Source organism: Neodiprion lecontei, chromosome 2, assembly GCF_021901455.1.
Source record: "Neodiprion lecontei isolate iyNeoLeco1 chromosome 2, iyNeoLeco1.1, whole genome shotgun sequence".
In the NCBI taxonomy this organism is placed as follows: domain Eukaryota; kingdom Metazoa; phylum Arthropoda; class Insecta; order Hymenoptera; family Diprionidae; genus Neodiprion; species Neodiprion lecontei.
The window spans coordinates 27445737-27451476 of NC_060261.1; the positions used below are offsets into that span (position 1 = coordinate 27445737).

The 5740-nt window shown below is 36.1% G+C and overlaps 1 long non-coding RNA gene across 1 annotated transcript; it reads left to right on the forward strand.

Moving 5' to 3' along the window:
* The first annotated feature begins 1349 nt into the window (after window positions 1–1349).
* On the forward strand, window positions 1350–3771 carry LOC124293118. The gene is made up of 3 exons (XR_006903035.1): window positions 1350–1562; window positions 1895–2013; window positions 3644–3771. It is a non-coding gene; the product is annotated as an uncharacterized LOC124293118 (long non-coding RNA).
* Window positions 3772–5740: the final 1969 nt, after the last annotated feature.

The window sequence follows — 5740 nt, forward strand, 5'->3', positions numbered from 1 at the left end:
CATTTCAGTCAAGTCATGTCGTATAAGTGATTTAACGTTTCGCCAGAACGCAGTCACTGAACGGTTCAACATAAGTTATAAACAACGAAACGACTGCTTGGCCAAATCCGCACAAGTTGTAGTGTATTAGTATGAATGCGATGAGATTTTTTAGTATTCGAAGTGGAAGTACTCTTTTTCAGCCTCGCTTCGTTTCACGAGCTTTTTGTTCGATCACTTTCAGCTGTACAATGTTTCGCTGACAAACTCATGGAACCCTGAAAATACCCGAATTGTGTAAGTCTTGCGAATGAAAAAATTGACTGACTTCGAGTAGCGTTTAAATCGACACCGATTAACGTGTTACAATTCACAACGTTGTTAATTATGGCCTAAATCCGCTACTGCAATTATTATAATCTTTAAATTCCAATCCACATCACTTTTAGTCAATTATGGTTCGGGTCAATTTCGGATAAGACTTACACTTTACACTCTGAAAAAAAACCAAAAAAAACAAAGAACCAGACACAGCATAGGAATGACTTCGTTCAACTTTGCCAAACATTGATCGATGCAATAACGGCACAGATGGTCACATGTATCGATACACGGGTTGACGCTAATATTCTCGCATGATGTCGGAGTAACAATTCTGTTTTACAATTGACGCCTGTTGCAATTTACACTGGTATTGAATATACAGAACTTCCGTGAAAGAATACTTTGGTATATGATATTGACTCCTGATTACAATTGTTATTCAGAGATAACATTCTGTATCAACGAACCGTAATTTGATGTAATAATTGTGTAAGCCTATTGACGGAACTTTTCGTAACTAGGGTTTTTTTTTTTTTATCGGTATTACAATATCAAAATATGGAAACAATAGGAGCAACGACGAACTCGTGTGAATTTCGAATCAACCCAATATTTTTAGGATAATTTTTTGGCGAGGCCCAAGGAGAATACGTACATTTACTTTCCCTTGCAACGCCATGGGCATACTACAGACAGTAATGGAGGAGTTTTCTTGAAGTAATTCAGATACTCTGAGCTATCACAGAAGGGCAGAGTATGATGCAGAGGCTGTTGATCGGACTGCCGGGAAGTTTGAAGTGGGTATACAATATACATACATAGGCAAAGGCGGGCAGTATTGGTGAGTATATGAGCTTGTTATAAACTACCCATATTGGTTCGCGCATGTGATGTGGAACATGGCCTCGCCTTTCAGGAGAGCTCGCAGTTTGCTTTCAATAAATTTCTGAGGTCAGGGGGGTCTCCACGGATGGGGGAGGGGGGGCGAGACAGACTTATAGCCTTCCTCAATCGATATCATTCTCTACTTCAAGTTTCAATTTGCTTGAAACGAATCGTTGAAGAGCTACCCACGATGTAGAGATTTATCAAATTCACATTCCAGCTACAGACCCCGACTGATATGTGGTCTCTGAAATCTCTCTGGACGCCGAAAATTTATCATACGCTCAAACTTTTACCCAACATATATGAGGTGAGGTACTGCCGTGGATTTTTTTACCCCCGGACTACCAACGTGAATCGACGAAAATAAATCGGTGTGTCTTCGAATTACATCGTCTGTATAGACCTAAGAGAAAAAATTATATGCGAAGAATGACATGCGATATTTGACGGTAGAAGTCAACGTAGGGTTGCATTGGTATTTGATGATGTTTTTGGATACAACCTACACCGTTAGAAAGGTAATGTTATCTAAAGTTATTCGTAATTTTTCACTCATTTTTTAGAACGCAGATGCAGAAGGACAAATTTAATAGTAACGGTAGTGTTTTTATAATCAATCCTTTTCAAGCCAGTGAAAATAATACTTCCTGCGAGGCTTGAAAATATTTCAAGCTTTGCGTGGAATTCATTGTAATTGTTTCAGATTTTGAAACATGATCTGAAAGTTAAAAGTTCAGCGGGTTCTGGTTTCGTTGTGGTGAGAAACGTCGAAAAGAAAACGGCGGTTGTTGGAGTTGAGAGTCCGACCATACCTATATTGAAGTAAGGATAAAATTTGAACGCTATCTGAAACCTCGAGAAATACTCCTTGTACAATGCAAAATAATGGGGAATCGGAATTATCACTTTCCCCAGAAAAAGAAAATGCTTTGTATTTTGCCAAAAAAATGTTCACGGACCCTCTTTTTTCAAATTTGAATTATTGTGCTGCCATTTGTTGGTCAAATATATTTAAAATAATGTAAATTATGTCACGTGCTGAACCTAACTTTCTAAAAACGATTTTTTGAAGTTATACTTCTTTAGGCGCGTTATGAAAAACTAATGAGAGTGAAATTTCAAGATGCGTGCGCATCACTGTAACACAAAATTAACAGGATGAAGTTGCCCACTCAACCGAATTCATTAAGTCTCGAAAAAAAGCTAATGTTGGTACGCTTGTCGCCTCTGATCACTGTTTTCATATTTATTTATAATATTTATCCACATGGTTTTAGTTTTTACAGTCACAACACGTGTTTTATTTTCATACAAGTGCGAATTATATATGTGGCAATAAAATATATTCAGTAGTGATTTAAATTGAATATTTGGATTAATATTATTTACTATTTGTGAATATTAGTGAAAAAATTGTGCTAAAATACTTTTTCAAGTGCTCCAATATAATTGAGGTTAGTTATCCGTATGTATTATTTATTGATATAAATTAAAATATCATTATTTAATGTAATTAATACTAAATATTATTAAATTATCAATGTTGAATATTTATTATTGGTTTTTTAATATTTACAAAATAAAGAAATAAATTTAATAGAACATTTAATAAAAAGTTCGTGACAAAAATTTAATAGATTATTTAAATTTAATGTAAGACATCCGTTATTTGTTTTATTGTTTTTTAATGATGCCAAAGAAGTATAACTTCTCACGCGCGTACATAAGTACACGCACCCATTTCTTTCATCGCTGATCGTGCTTTATTGATTGTTCAGATATCGATTAATCTTCGTTCACGCTTCACGAGGAAGATGAGGATCTCGATATAATCAGTAACAAAATGAGTAAATAAACTCTTCGGGTTGTATTGAATTATTTTACCGCTCAGATCCTAAATCATTAACCTTCAAAATAAATATGTTTTTTGAAACACACTGTATCAAACGATTTTTTTTTAAATTTAATATAACTTTCGAGTACCGTATCGAAATTTTGCGAAGTAATATTAAAATTGCAAAACTTATAAATTCAAGAGTGAGGATCCACGTTCTTTTGCAAAAAATGTTATGAATTTATTTCAGACTAACAAGACAGTATTTTACAATTCATTCAGTGAGAACATATTTTCCAATGTTCAAATTGTGTCTGTAAATTTTTTCACGGCAATGTAATACGTCGTCCTGCCCCAGTAATCGCTCCAAGATTCCCCGGGTCAAATTGGACCGGTGTAATCAGTTTGAAACTGTACTGAAGTGTGATCATTACGGGTTAATATACCTAACCAACAGATCCTTCAAGATAATTTCATCCTTCCATAGGTTATGACAGGTTAGCATCGACAAGAGCAAGGGTATATATTTCTGTATTTTTGTTTTCCTTTTTCTCTGGCATCTAAAAAATCTTGAGATACTCAATCTGAACACCTCTCACTGGGGTTTATTTCGTTAAGCTTCAGAGTGGCCGTTGCAGTGTTGGAATGGCTAGGTTCAACTCGACCGAATAGAATTTCAGTCTATGAATAAAACCGATGCGATAGACACGTAAAAACTCTCAATCTGTCGAACTGTCAATTGGAAGTGACATGTGGACTGTCCAACCAAAATAATACAATATTGACAGTCAGATTTGACCGCATGCATTTGTTATATCTTTATAGATGTATTATATTAGTATATTTGTCTTATAAACTTAAATGACATGTAATCGGAAAAGATTCCCATCTCTCGCTATTCCATGCAAATTCACCAAAGATTCTAATCAAAGATAAACGATCAACAAAAGACAACCGAAAACCTCATCAACCTATGAAGTTTGGGATCCGAAGTGAATTGTACAACCACGTCTAGGATGTATCATCAGTCCTGGAAGTCTGGAATCTAACCCATGCGTGCTACCAAATGCGTACCTTGAATGATTTATCACCGATATCGCTTCGTTACTTTATGAGTAAGTACTTTAACGTTCCTTCAGTCCTGGCATGCACAGAGTCGATGCTCTGTATGAGGTGAAAATTAGATGCCAAGCGTGGCACGGATTTGTTGACGGCAACAACTCCTCGGTTCTTTTTTCAACACTGATTTTAATTGATATGAAAAATATCATACACCTTACAGATAATGCCAATCGGGACTTTTTGATACTCTGAAATTTTTACAAACTAATGCATACAATTATTGAAACTGATCGAACAGTTTTGTACTATTTTTGGTCGCATCCTCATTTCCATACAATATACACATTATTACACATATAATTTATACGACCGCAAATGAATCAATCGACGGATATTATTGTTGCATAAACTAATTTGGGAGCTGGCAGATTCGCGTTACAGAAATAACTGCAATTTTTCTCCGTGACAAATCGTACCGTCGATCAAGTAACTCGCAATAAATGTACCGCAGGACCTATCTAGCTTCAACAGTAATCTGTACCAGTCCCCCATTTTTCCAGATATTGTAGTAAATTCAGCGACAATTTTGTTTCCGTTGTGACATCGATATTTTGCATAAGATTTGTTTATAGCTTGCATTTACATCAGCATAATTTGCATACTTCAGCTTGTTGAAAAATTATCAATAAATAATGGAAGCTTTCTTTTAATGTGGGCATGATATTTCAGGGATCAAAGCTACGGCATCTTTTATTTTTACGTCACATGCTTCTCTGTGGTTGTCACCCGTATAACATGGTTTATATACTACATGAATATTGCATGAATCTTTTATAATTCTGAAGGAAGAATATGAATTCTGTCCCAAACTGTCATTTCGGAGTCCCATGCATAATGAAATTCTGAGGTCAACAATAGTGAACAGCGTTTTTGGATGCGTAATTTTCTATCGTATTAGATAAAAGTTCATTTTGATTCAACGAAAACCTCATTGATGTGTGCAGAAATCCCAAGTAAAGCTAATTCAACAAACCAAGATTCTTAACTGAACCTGGTTATTATCGAATACAGCTAAATTCCAACAGAGGCTAATTTATTAGGTTTATGTGACTCCATTCAGCCAGTCGAAAAATATTTCTCACATTGATTAACTCGTTGAGTCCAAAAGGATAATCCCTTGTTTCAAACGCATACCATTCAGCCTGGAATCCACTTATATATCCACTGGGACAGGCAACCATCACACCGTCCGCGTAAAAGATACCAAAGACACCATAGTCAAGTAATTTCGTACGTGGTCAAGAGGTATAAAGGCGAATTCGAGACGGACCGATACGCAATTATCGACATTTAATCGACGACGCGCCAATCTTTTCGCGCGTCACCAACGCCGTTTAGGATAATTATATCATCTGCGGCGTGTGATCTCCTTTGCTGGCGGTAACGAGCGGTTTAGCCCAGTATTTACTCAATCTCGTGTGTCACTAGAGTCATTGATTAGAACGTGTGTACCAAGTTTGGGTCGAATTACTGCCGGCTACGCGGCTAGGAAATCATTCCCTGTTACGCTACGAAATTTTATACTCTTTTATCAACCCAATTCGCGGTTTGCTCAAAATTATTTACCCCAAAACAAATAAACAGTGGTCGGAT